A 13,683-nucleotide genomic window follows, 5' to 3' on the forward strand; every position below is an offset into this window, starting at 1 on the left:
TACAAGAGTTTAATAATTTACTCTCCCCTGTCTCCCTGCAACCATGGGCTAGGTTGAGGGGCCACTAGAGCACATGGGCTCCACATGGGAAGGCCTGACTGAAAGGAAGGTGACATTTAAGTAGGGGAAGGACAGACCTTGCTGCTCTGTGGATGAGGCCTATTTAGTTGGCAGTCACTTGGGTTACTCAGCCACCCGAATTACAGGAGAACGGTAAGGAAGGAAACAAGAAACTATGCTCCGGTAAAAGGAAGGTGCTTTATGTGCTTCTCAGACTGTCAGTAAATCCTCTCTCAGAGAAAAGTCATGGGAAAAGATACCTTCATTATAACCAGCTGTGGTCACTAATTAAAAGGAGGAGGGAAAACCCAACTTCCCCAGGGCAGTGACCTTGAAACAGTCAATTTTTGTGGCTGACCAGGTATTCCAGGGCTCTTGTTCAGGAATCTTTGGGTTCTCATAGAACCAAGAGCAGGATGAATGTGACTCCCTTCACCAGGGCTCTGGGCACCAGCTCTTTGTTCCTGTGTGTGTGAAGGTAAGCTATCTAATTTTCTTAAAAAAAATTTTTTTTATTGGAGTGTCGTTGATTTACAATGTTGTGTTAGTTTCAGGTGTACAGCAAAGTGAATCAGTTGTATATATACATATATCCACTCTTTTAAAGATTCTTTGCCTGTATAGTGGGCCCCAGCTCTTGCTTCTTCAATTTAATTTAATTTTTAAAAATTGCGGTAAAATATATAAAACATAAAATTTGCCATTTTAACCCCTTTAAGGTGGCATTAAGTACATTCACAGAGTTGTGCAACCATAACTGCTATCTGGTTCCAAAACTTTTTCATCACCCCACACAGAAACTTTGTACCCATTTGTTGGAGGAGGTCATTGAGAGGATGTGACCACCAGTTGAACCATGAGCTAGACCTGGGCAATCAGAGGCACCTCACCTCCTCCCCTGTCCTTGGAAGGTAAGTTCTGCCCACTGTTCTCAGCATGGGAACTACTTTGAAGGACGCAGCCTTGAAAGAGCAATGTGTTGTTGGGACCATCTGGACGGTTTATATGTGACTGAACCCTGTTAAGTCCTCTCTATAAACTTTTAAGATTCTGGCAGACGGGTGCAGAGATCTACTCGTCTTGTAGTAGCCCAAGAAAAACCTCTTGCTTATTAAAACCGCCACCTACTGATCTGGAATGATCTGCCTCTTCCTTGGTTTCTCCCTGCCCTCTGTGTACAGGGGCCAGTTTTACCTGGGAAGCTCCTGAGAGTTTGAACCAGTACCATTAACCAATAACTTTCCATTCTGTCCTCCCAACGGCCCTCATTCACCTGTAAGAGTGGAATTGCTGGGTTATATGGTAATTCTATGCTTAGATTTTGGAGGAACTACTAAACTGTTTTCCATGGTGGCCACACCAGTTTACATTTTCAACATCAATGTGTGGAGCTTCCAATTTCTCCACCTTCTTACCAACACTTGTTAATTTCTGGTTTTGTTTTTGTTTTTATAGTCATCCTATTAAGTGTGAAGTGGTATCTCATTGTGATTTTCATTTGCATTTCCCTCGTGACTAATGATGTTAAGCATCTTTTCATGTGCTTATTGGTCATTTGTGTATCTTCTTTTGTTCATTGTAAAATTGGGTTGTTTGTTTTGTTGAGTTGTAGGAGCTCTTTATATATTCTGGATATAAAATCCTTATCAGATATAGAATTGACAAATATTTTCTCTCATTCTGTAGGTCGTCTTTTTGTATTTTGATGGAAAAAATGTTTTCATTTTAATCAAGTCCAGCTTATCTATGTTTTCTTTTGTGGGTTGTGCTTTCGTGTTATATCTAAGAATCTGAGAATTGCCAAATCGAAGGTTATGAAGAGTTACCTCTATGTTTTCTTTTAAGACTTCTATGGTTTTAATTATTATATTTAGGTCATTGATTCCTTTTTTTTTTTTTTTTTGTGGTACGCGGGCCTCTCACTGTTGTGGCCTCTCCCGTTGCGGAGCACAGGCTCCGGACATGCAGGCTCAGCAGCCATGGCTCACAGGCCCAGCCGCTCTGTGGCATGTGCGATCTTCCCGGACCGGGGCACAAACCCGTGTCCCCTGAATCGGTAGGCGGACTCTCAACCACTGCGCCACCAGAGAAGCCCCCATTGATTCCTTCTGAGTTAATTTTTGTATATAGTATAAAGTACGTGTCCAACTTTATTCGTTTGCATATGAAAATCCAGTTGTCTCAGCACCATCAGTTGAAGAGACTGTTCTTTTCCCACTGAATGGTCTTGAACCCTGGTCAAGAGTCAGTTGATGCATATATGTATGGGTTTATTTCTGGACTCTCAATTCTGTTCTGTCTATCCTTATGCCAATACTACCCTTCAGAGATTACTTTCTCTTCGTTGTATGTTTTGAAATTGAGAAGTGTTGAGTTCTCTGACTTTGTTCTTTTTCAAGATTGCTTTGGCTATTCAGAGCTCCCCCCCAACCTTCACCAATTCCATAGGAATTTGAGAATTGTTTTTCTCATTTTTAAAAAGAAAAAGTTGTTGGAATTTTGATAGGGATTGTGTTGAATTTGTAGATCACTTTGGGCCCAGCTCTGGCTTTTTTCTGGAACTATGAGGACTATTGAGAAGCTTCTCACCTGATTCCAGAGGGTTTAACCTTGGAACTTCTTAGCCAGGAGGCTCAGCAACTTCCCAGCACTCTGTCCATGATGAGTTGGAACAGTGAAGCCAGTCAGAACATTCAGTGCCTGTCTTCCCTTCCAGTACTTGCTAAGTACATCACTCAAAACACCAACACATCTCTCTCTTGCATTTGTTCCAGCCTGAAGACCACACTTTAGAACCCACTGTCTTAGTGGGTTGATGAATCAGCACCCAACTGAGGAACTGAAATTGGACCAGCTGGGTGTTCTGAGGCTAATTGAGAAGCAGACATTGAACTAACTCTTAGTTTTCCAGTAACTCTTCTTTTATGAATGTATTTTAGTACTTTTGTACTTAAATATATTTTGCAACCTATATACATATTGGTTAGGAATGCATTCAGTTGCATGTAACAAAAGATTTACTTTTCTCATACAATAAGAAGTCCTAATGTAGGTGGTTCCTGGCATTAGTTCAGGCATTCAAAGATTGTAGGGCTGGCATCTTGGCAGTTCTTTCTGCCTTTCACTCACAATCTCAAGATGGCTTCACCACTCCAAATATCACATTTACATTCATAACAGGAAAGGGTGGGAGGGGCACCTCAGAGCTTATATCAAGGAGACAGAAGCTTTTCTAGAAGCCCACAGAAGTCTTCCTATTATATTTTGTTAGCTAGGATTGTGTCCCATGGCTCTCTGTAGTTGCAAGAGATCTGGGAATTTAGGGAGCAGGATTGCCATGACTGGCTTCAATCCTGATCCATTGCTCGGAGCTGGGTACATTACCTTCCTAAACAAACCTGGGATTCTGTGGGCAAGGTATAAGTAGAGGTAGGATATCAGTACAGTGTATACTAGTACATGCAAATACATATTTGTAGTTATGTTATTATGTTTCCTTAACATTTTCTACCTCGTGTGAGCTTGTTCTCTCATCCCTGATATTCTAATACCAGAAGTCATCTCATCCTCTTTATTTCTCTGTTGGGCCTACACAGTGGTTTGATACATTGTGATTACACAGTAAATAAGGGGTGATCTCACCAACAGAGAAGCTGGAAAGTTGCCCTGTTTAAGAGAATATGCACAAGAGAGGGCTGGAAAGTGCTGTTCCTTTTCTGTTGATGAAAGTCTGACAAGGTGAGTGTAGGGAAGGCAGAATGTGCTCATCTTGTCAGACTGTAAGCAAATTCAAGCAGAGTTACAGGCTCTGTGTCTTTAAGACCATGAGTTCACACTATCCATGATAGGCTTCCTGTACACTTCCTATATACATATACTTTAAATGTTAAAAACGCTTTATTTTCTTGCCCTTTAGGGGAAATAAACAGTGTTTCCAAAAAAGCATCATCAATGATTCAATCAAAGAAATATCTTCATGAGAAGACAAATAGGAAAATATTCCCAACATTGTATTTGGGTAGATTTTGATAGTTAATTTAGATTTCCAAATGTGAAAGTAAATTAAGAGGCTAAATACTTGAAAGTCAAAATTTTCCCGTATTTGAAATTAAAGTCAATGAATTGATCACATTCGCTGAATGTAGCTAGTAAAAAGTGTTAATTTATGGCTAAGTAATTAAATAGGGAGACAGATGGAGAATCAAATGAGTTTTCCTCACATCCGAATTTGCATACTGTTTCTGACGGTGCATACTCTTACTGCTCTATGTGGTGCCCTCCAGTATTGGAAGCACGTGGAGAGCTATTCATGTCAGTTTCGCTCATGCATTCCCAATGAAAGAAAAGGGACTTAGATAAAATACAGAGCTCAGTTATGTTCTCTCCTGTTTCTCACTCATTCATCCCTTTTGCTTCCATTTCATGATGGGGAGAACAAGCAAGTGCAAAATAATGAAATTCTCTCTATTCTCCATTGTGTAATGGAAAATGCACTGGTTTAGGAATCAGAAGACTAGCTTATTCTACCTTTTTCAGTAACTAGCTGTGTGACATTGGGCAACTCTTCTCTCTAGTCCCCAGTTGCCTCATTAGCCATTAGAGCTTGCTGTTGACTAGAATATCTCTAGAAAGTATGGCATCGTGGAGAAAGCAAGGGTTCTTCTTTTGTTCTTGGATCAACCACATACCAGCTGAGTCATCTTGGACAAGTTACCTTGACCACTGTGTGCTATATCCAATGCTCGGTAGAGAGGACCTAGGAGTCTATGTTCCTGGGATGGCATGAAGAAATACAACTCTGTGACCTAGACTTGAGCTGTCAGACACTGCTCCTCTCCCACAGACACTAACGCAGAGCTGTGCAGAGGAGGGAAGCAATTCCTTTATCATTGTTTACAGAGATTCACTTTTAACCTTTCACTGGATTTTTAACCTCTCATGGATAGCGAAGACCCAATGACCAGGTGCCAGTTAGTTTTACAGTCCATTTCATTTTCATTTTTGTGTTGTAGCCAGTTGTTTGGGATTACAAAAGTACTAAAGTCTTTTTTTTTTTTAAGTTCTAAAAGATGTCCATGGTGGGTATCACTCTCTGGAAACCAGGTTGCCTTATCTCCCTCAAAGTACCTTGATTTACTTCTTAATGTCTTAATGTGAGAGCAAATCAATATGCTCTGGGCTTCTCTGGTGGCGCAGTGGTTGAGAGTCCGCCTGCCGATGCAGGGGACGCGGGTTCATGCCCCGGTCCGGGAAGATCCCACATGCTGCGGAGCAGCTAAGCCCGTGAGCCATGGCCGCTGAGCCTGCGCGTCCGGAGCCTGTGCTCCGCAATGGGAGAGGCCACAACAGTGAGAGGCCTGCGTGACGCAAAAGAAAAAAAAAGCTCTGTCCTTCCCTACCCAAGAGGTAAGAACCGGGTCCAAACTGGGCAACATAGATTCTCCTCTAACTTAAATCTTACGCAAAATGAATTAATAATGGGTACTGTGCATTCTTCCTTTGTCTCTCCGGTTCTGCTCCCCAGCCATCTACGCGGCTCAGTATCTTGGAAAGTTGATCCTTACAGCGTCCATCAGTGGACTTCCTTGACCTCTGGATTCCATTTGCGTTTGGCCATTGGAAGGCACTGGTGGGAGGCCCGAAGGTAGAACAAGGGTGAACCTGGGGTCTTTTTTCATCTTCTTCCCTGCCTGCCAGGCACTGTGGGCTGGCTCTTTCCCTTTACTATTGTCTCAGCTCCATGTATCCGCCCTAGAAATTAATATTTATTTTTCCAGTTGAGTACCACCACAAGTGGCAGTCCTGTTCATTACTCTTTAAAAACTAGTATCAGTGTGAATTGAGAACTGGAAGCTCTGCAGTTGTGTGTGTGTGTGTTTTTAAACATCAGAATTAACTTATAACCTCTTGCTTTTCCTGGCAACCGTTTCTCAATCAAAGCATTATTGTATTTAGGGTTGTCTATTTCCTCATTCATAGTTTTTAATCATTAAAAAAAATTAGATACAATGAACATAGCATAAGATTCACCCTTTTAAAGTGTACAATTCAGTGGCTTTGGGTTTATTTACAAAATTGTGCAATCATACTCACTATCTAACTTCAGAACATTTTTATCGTTCCAACAAGAAATCCCATACCCAGTGAGCGTTCATTCCCCATTCCTCACTGACAACCACTGATTTACTTTCTGTCTCTATGTATTTGCCTATCTGGGATACTTCACATAAATAGAATTATGGATTATGTGGTCTTTTGAGACTGGCTTCTTTCACATAGCATAATACTTTCAACATTCATCCAGGTTGTAGCGTGTTTTAGTATTCCTTTTTATGGCCAAAAAAATATTCCATTGTATGAATAGACTACATCTTGTTTATCCATTCATCAGTTGATGGACATTTTGGTTATTTCTACTTTTTGGTTATTATGAATAATAGTGCTATGAGTATTCACGCACATGTCTTTATTCAAACGTCTGTTTTCAGTTCTTTTGGGTGGATACCAAGAAGAGGAATTACTAGATCATATGGTAATTCTGTGCTTGTTTTTGAGGAATTATCAAACTGTTTTCCAAAGTGGCACTACCGTTTTACAATCCCATCAGTTATGCATGAGGATTCCAGTTTCTCCACATCCTCACCAACACTTGTTATTGTCTGTCTTTTTGATTGTAGTCATCCTGGTGGGTGTATCTCATTGTGGTTTTGATTTGCATTTCTCTAATGACTAATACTGTTGAACATCTTTGTATGTAGTTATTGTCCATTTTTATGTTTTCTTTGGAGAAATATCTACTGAGATCATTTGCTCACTATTTTATTTATTTATTTATTTTTGTGGTACGCGGGCCTCTCACCCCTGTGGCCTCTCCCATTGTGGAGCACAGGCTCCGGATGCGCAGGCTCAGTGGCCATGGCTCACAGGCCCAGCCGCTCCGCGGCATGTGGGATCTTCCTGGACAGGGGCATGAACCCGTGTCCCCTGCATCAGCAGGTGGACTCTCAACCACTGTGCCACCAGGGAAGCCCTGCTCACTTTTTAATTGGGTTGTCTTTTTACTGTTGAGTTGTAACATTTTTACATTGTAGGTGCAAGCCACTTATCAGAAATATGAATTACAAATATTTTCTCCCATTCTGTGGATTGTCTTTTCACATTCTTGATGGTGTTCTTTGAGGCATAAAAGTTTTTAATTTTGATGAAGTCCAATTTATCTATTTTTTCTTAAGTTGCTTGTGCTTTTAGTGTCATATTTAAGATACCAAGATCCTAGGAAATATTTTATATTGCAATATTTCCTCTCTCCCATGAAATTCTGAGGAGCTATATTAGATATTCTAACTTTATCCTACAAGTCTCTTTTAAAAAAATATTTATTTAAGTAATTTATTATTTATTTATTTAATTTGACTGCACCAGGTCTTAGTTGTGGCAAGTGGGATCTTCATTGCAGCATGTGGGATCTTTCTTAGTTGTGGCATGTCAACTTCTTAGTTGTGGCATGCAGACGTTTTAGTTGTCGCATGCATGCAGGATCTAGTTCCCCAGCCAGGAATCAAACCTGGGCCCCCTGCATTGGGAGCATGGAGTCTTACTCCTGGACCACCAGGGAAGTCCCCATCCTACAAGTCTCTTAACCACTCTTCCATCTGTTTTTCTTTCTTTCATTTCTTTTTCCAGTTTTACTGAGACATAATTGACATACATCACTGTGTAAGTTTAAGACATACAGCATGATGGGTTACATGATTTACATATATTGTGTAAATATTTACATATATAGATATTTAATGATTTACAAATATTTATATATATTGATTTACATATTTTGTGAAATGATTACCACAATGTATTTAACTAACATCTATCTTATCATATGGATACAATAAAAAGAAAAAAAATGAAGAAAAAAGGACAAAAAATTATTTTGTGATGAGAACTCTTAGAATTTACTCTCTTAACGTCTTTACTATGCATCATACAGCAGTGTTAGCTATAGTCTTCATGTTGTATGTTACATCCCTAGTATTTCCTTATGTTATAACTGAAGTTTGTACCTTTTGACCACCTTCCTCTAATTCCCCCTTCCCCCACCCTCTTCCTCTGGTAACCACAAATCTGATCCCTTTTTCTATGTGTTTGACTTTTTAATTTTAGATTTCATGTAAAAGTGAGATCATACAGTATTTGGCTTTCTCTGTCTGACTTATTTCACTCAGCATAATGCCTCCATTGCTCATCCATGTTATCTCAAATGATAGGATTTCCTCATTTTCATGGCCGAATAATATTCTGTTATACATGTATATGTATAATTTCTTTACCCAATTTCTTTATCCATTCATCCATTGATGGACACTTAGGTTATTTCCACGTCTTGGCTACTATAAATAATGCTGTGAACATGGGGGTGTAGGCATCTTTTGGAGTTAGTGTTTTCATTTCCTTTGGATATATTCCCAGAACTGGAGTTGCTGGATCATGTGGTAGTTCTATCTTTAATTTTTGAGAATCCTCCATACTGTGTCCCATAGTGGCTGTACTACATTTTTTTGTTTGTTTTCCTGTATTTCATTCTGAGTAATTTCACCATATCTATCTTCCAATGCATCAATTCTCTTTTTAGCTGTGTCTAATCTGCTGCTTTTCTGTTTATTAACATTTAATGTCATTTAATATATTTTGCATTTCTGGAATTTCTATTTGCTTTTTGTTTTTTTTTTCAGAACTCCTTGTTCTCGTTTATAGTTACCTGTTCACTTTTTAGGGTTTCATATCTCCTATTTAAGTCTTTACTTATTTTAGGCATATTTCATTTTTATTACTTTCCACATTCTTCATTTTTAAAATCTTAAAGTTTTAGGGTTTCTAATCCTCTTATTTATATTGCAATATTTGTCTTATGGTCTCTGTGGATTGTGTGTGTGTTTACATACATACATATATATGAATATATGTATATATAATATATAATGTAATATATTTGAAAGTTCATCTTTAGCAAGGCTTCTACATTGTGGCAGTCTAGTGTGGCTTTCTTTGCAGAGAATCTAAGAGATCATCTTGTATTTTCTTCTCCTCTGTATTTTTTCCCTGGTCCATGACCAATTTCTATATTAATTTCCAATTTGATGTTTCCTAGACTCTACAATTAGTAAAATTATAATCTCAGATATGTGAAGCAATGGCTTAAAGTTTTAATTTTCTTTTATTTTTTACCCAGAGCCCAAGAAGAAAACAGATGAGCTTTCTTCCCTAACTACTGGCTCTGCTGATGGATGATATTTTCTGGTCCACTCTTTTGCTGAGGTTGCAGCTATTTGACAAGTAAACTCCATGTGGGGTTTTTCACTCTTCCTTCTTCATCTCACCCTGGGCCTCAGCTCCTTTCCCCACATGAACACTGAAACTCAAGTCCTTTGGTCATTTGGAACAGACTCCACCCACCTGCCCTTGTATCTGCAGTGTCAGCTCACACAGCAGTTTTCAGTTCTCTCTTCTACCTGGCCCTGGGATTTCTTCTTTCTTTCTTGTGAGCTCAACTATAACATTTAAAAAGATTTTTAAAAACTATATTGTAGGGACTTCCCTGGTGGCACAGTGGTTAAGAATCTGCCTGCCAAAGCAGGGGACATGGGTTTGATCCCTGGTTTGGGAAGATCCCACATGCCATGGAGCAACTAAGCCCGTACGCCACAACTACTGAGCCTGCGCTCTAGAGCCTGCGAGCCACAACTACTGAGCCCGTGTGCCACAACTACTGAAGCCCACGCGCCTAGAGCCCACGCTCCACAGCAAGAGAAGCCACCCAATGAGAAGCCCACACCGCAAGTAAGAGTAGCCCCCGCTAGCTGAAACTAGAGAAAGCCCACACGCAGCAACAAAGACCCAACACAGCCATAAATAAATAAATAAACAAATAAAAAACCCCATAAAACCCCTATATTTTAGGCAGCATATCTAGGAGTTTTTGGAGGGGGGTTTATTTTATCTCAGCCTGTCATCTTGCCAGCACAGCTTGCCCCCTCCCATTATTGTTTTTAAAAAGTCTTTTGCTGAGAGATCACCGTTACTGGAATAATATGAGCATTAGGCTCCTATGTCTAGCAGGCTACCCTTATGGGAAGAGAGAGAAAGAGAGAGATTTAGTAAGGAAAGGAATTCTTGTTACATTGAAAGTATCATTTTGAGCCAGTTTTCTAAACTTATCAGTTTTTTAGAGACTTCCCTAACATGCAGTCTGAACACAGGGGGTTGAATTATTGTTTTAGGACCCAATGTGTGAATTATTAGATATTTTTTATTTGTTTTTTTTCCCTTCTATTTATTAGCATCTCTTCTGTTGGCTGGATCATGGAAAAGATGTCATAGAAAACCCTTAAAACTATTTAATAACAATCATTAGCATCTCTGATAGAATTGTGATTGGAAAGACGTAGAAACAATTGGCTGAAATAAAATCAGAATTTTTACCATCTCTGCTCTTGTCCTCTTAGTCTGTATATAGGAATCTGACAACTAATTCTGAAACTTCCTATAAGACCATACTGTTACTATGGAAATTTTAAACTCTACTCTACGGACCTATATAGAGTTCCCCAGAGAGTCTTCAAAGAATTCTGCAGGAAATAATCTATTTGTTTGTTTATTCAACGAATACTCACTGAGTGCTGGTCAGATGTCTGACACTGGCTTGAGTATGGTCTTTGGGGAGATAGAACTGCCAAGTTCCTGGCCCCCACTCTTTCAACCAGAGCAATTCTGCTGGTATCAGTTTAATAGTTGGTGTTCTGCATAAGGAGGGCTCTGCTGCTTAAAGAAAGTTTGAAATCGTCTCTGATATAGTACCCTTGTTTAAAAGAAGTTTCTATTAAGCAAAGCTATTTGGGGGCCATAGCCTTATAGTTGTATGTGTAAATAAATTATTCATCCAGCTCAATGATAAGCATATAGTGGGCACTCTGTGTTATTCAGGGTAGGTTATATGAAGCTGCTATAACAAATGACCCCCAAATCTCAGTGGCTTACAACACAAAAGATTTATTTCTTGCTTATATGTATATTTAATTAAATTTTTATTGGAGTATAGTTGATTTACAATCTTGTGTTAGTTTCAGGTGTACAGCAAAGCGAATCCATTTATACATATACATGTATCCACTCTTTTTTTAGATTCTTTTCCCATATAGGCCATTACAGAGTATTGAGTAGAGTTCTCTGTGTTATATAGTAGGTTCTTATTAGTTATCCATTTTATATATAGTGGTGTGTATATGTCAATCCCTCAGTTTATCCCTCCTCCCTTTCACCCTTGGTTACCATAAGTTTGTTTTCTACATTTGTGAGTGTATTTCTGTTTTGTAAAAAAGTTCATTTGTACCATTGTTTTTAGATTCCACGTATGCACAATATCATATGATATTTGTCTTTGTCTTTCTGACTTACCTCCCTCAGTATGACAATCGCTAGGTCCATTATTTCTCGCTTATATTGGATGTCCATTGCACATCTTTTGTGGCTCTGTTTACATATCCTCCTACTTTGGGACTCAAGCTGACAGAGCAGACTCAAGCTAAAACATTGCTGGCCCATGGCAGTGGTAAAAACAGAACATGGCAAAACTTACATTGCTTCTTACAGCTTCTGCTTGGAAATGACACGTCACTGCTACAGACTTTTCACCTGATGTCACTGGCACAGGGAAATATAATCTTTCCATAGGGAGGGGCAGCAAATATTTGAGAACGATCGTGCAAAGTGCTATAGTATTCAGTAAATATTTGTCAATTAAACAACTTCATACAATAAATAATCATGTACCAATGCATTCTCAAATCCCAACCCTATAAGCCATTATCTCTGAGTAGAAGTCCACGATTGTGTGCTTTTTTGAATTATGAGAAAAGCTGAAATGAGGTTAAAATAATCTTGAGATTTTTATTACTACAACTAAGTAAGAACTTCCCTCCATCATTGGGTAAAGAAACCGCAATATCCATTCCCTCAACCCTACATCTATTGTGTCTTTTCAAAATAATATTAGAAGGAAAAACGTCTGGAACTTCTAAAGATTTAGAAGAAATTCACATCAGCAGAAAGCCAGGCTGTAAATCCCAAGAAACGGAGGAGCTTAGTTCCAGAGCCAGATTGTATAAGACAGGGCTTAAAAAGTAATCTGGAGCTATCCTATGTAAAACTCATTGTCTGCCAAGAGGAAGCCTCAAAGGGGGTTGCAGGGAATGAAGTAATGAAATGGATTCCAGACTACCATCAGGAGTTTCTTGATTCAAACAAGACCAGCTTACCGAATCATGCTCTGTGTGAATCTATGATTTCCCTCTTTCTGCAAAAAAATGAAGGAAAACATATAGATATTCTTGCTGGAGCTGGAATACATAGAGAAGAGATGCTTATCTGTGCAAAAAGATACATAAAGGGAAGCTATGACTGGACTCTGCACTGCAAATGGCAGAAGTTAGATTCAAACTGCTTTTAGAGAAAGGGAATAATACTGGTTCTCAAAGCTGAAAAGCCCAGAGATGGATTTGGCTTTAGGTATGGCTGAATCCAGAGCCTCATGTCATGTTGTGTCATTTCTGTCTCTTGTCTCTCCTTGTTTCTGTTTGGCTTTATTCCACAGGCTGGGTTACCCCCATCCAGGTTGTCCTCACCAGGGCCTTGACCTGCGCATCCCACACCTGCCTTGGCTGGGCAGTCAGACATCTCTGGAGCTACCTGCAGCCGAATCAGGTCTTAGCCTGCTGCTAGCCTGTGTCTATCCTTCTTCTGCAGCTGATCTGGGCCTCTTTGCGAGTATCCACTGAGGTGCTCTAGCTCTCACGCGCTGCCATTTCCTGCTTCTGCAGGGCCTCAGCGTGACTTAGCATAACTCAGCTGATGCTGCTGTCTCTGTAGGCTTTCCCCACAGGTTTTTCATATGCCCGCATCATGGCCCCTGCCGGAGCATGCCCTACCACCAGGATACCTTCCCAGGCCACCACCAGTGAAATCTTTAGCAATTGAGCTGCTGCTTTGTGACCTACCGGCCCAGACAGCATCCTCTTCACCCGCCACGTGGTGGATGGGGTAGTCACAAATCCCCATCTTTCTGCCTGTATTGTCTGACCGCCCTTGGCATTGCTTAAGCTTCCTCCCAGAAGCAGACATTGAAATGGGCTTAAGCAGCAAGGTTTTTATTAGGGCAGATGCCTGTGAGAAAATGCGGAAGGCGGCCAGGAAAATTCAGGAGAGTCAGCAGACCTCAAGAGAAGGGAGGGAGGGTTGGGTGGAAAGGTCCCAGACCGACAAGCAGTTTAAGGAAGATTCTGCAAGGATACCAGGTAGTTCTTGAGCCCACCTGGGGGTCGCCCATCTCCCAGGCAGGACCAGCTACATCATATGTAGGGCCCGGTGTGAAGTGAACATGCAGGACCTCTTGTTAACAAATTTTTAACAGCAGAGCATTCAACCAAGTACGGGGCCCTTATGAGTGGAATGTTCTGTGTGACTGCGTGGGTCTTGTGCCGGTGAAGCCAGACCTGCTCCCAGGCTGCCTTAGTATCCCCACTGTGCTCCATCGCTGCCTGGGAGGAGCTCATGGGAAAATGGGTGGCCTCAGTG

The sequence above is a fragment of the Stenella coeruleoalba genome (genome assembly GCF_951394435.1).
Source record: "Stenella coeruleoalba genome assembly, chromosome: 5".
Lineage (NCBI taxonomy): Eukaryota > Metazoa > Chordata > Mammalia > Artiodactyla > Delphinidae > Stenella > Stenella coeruleoalba.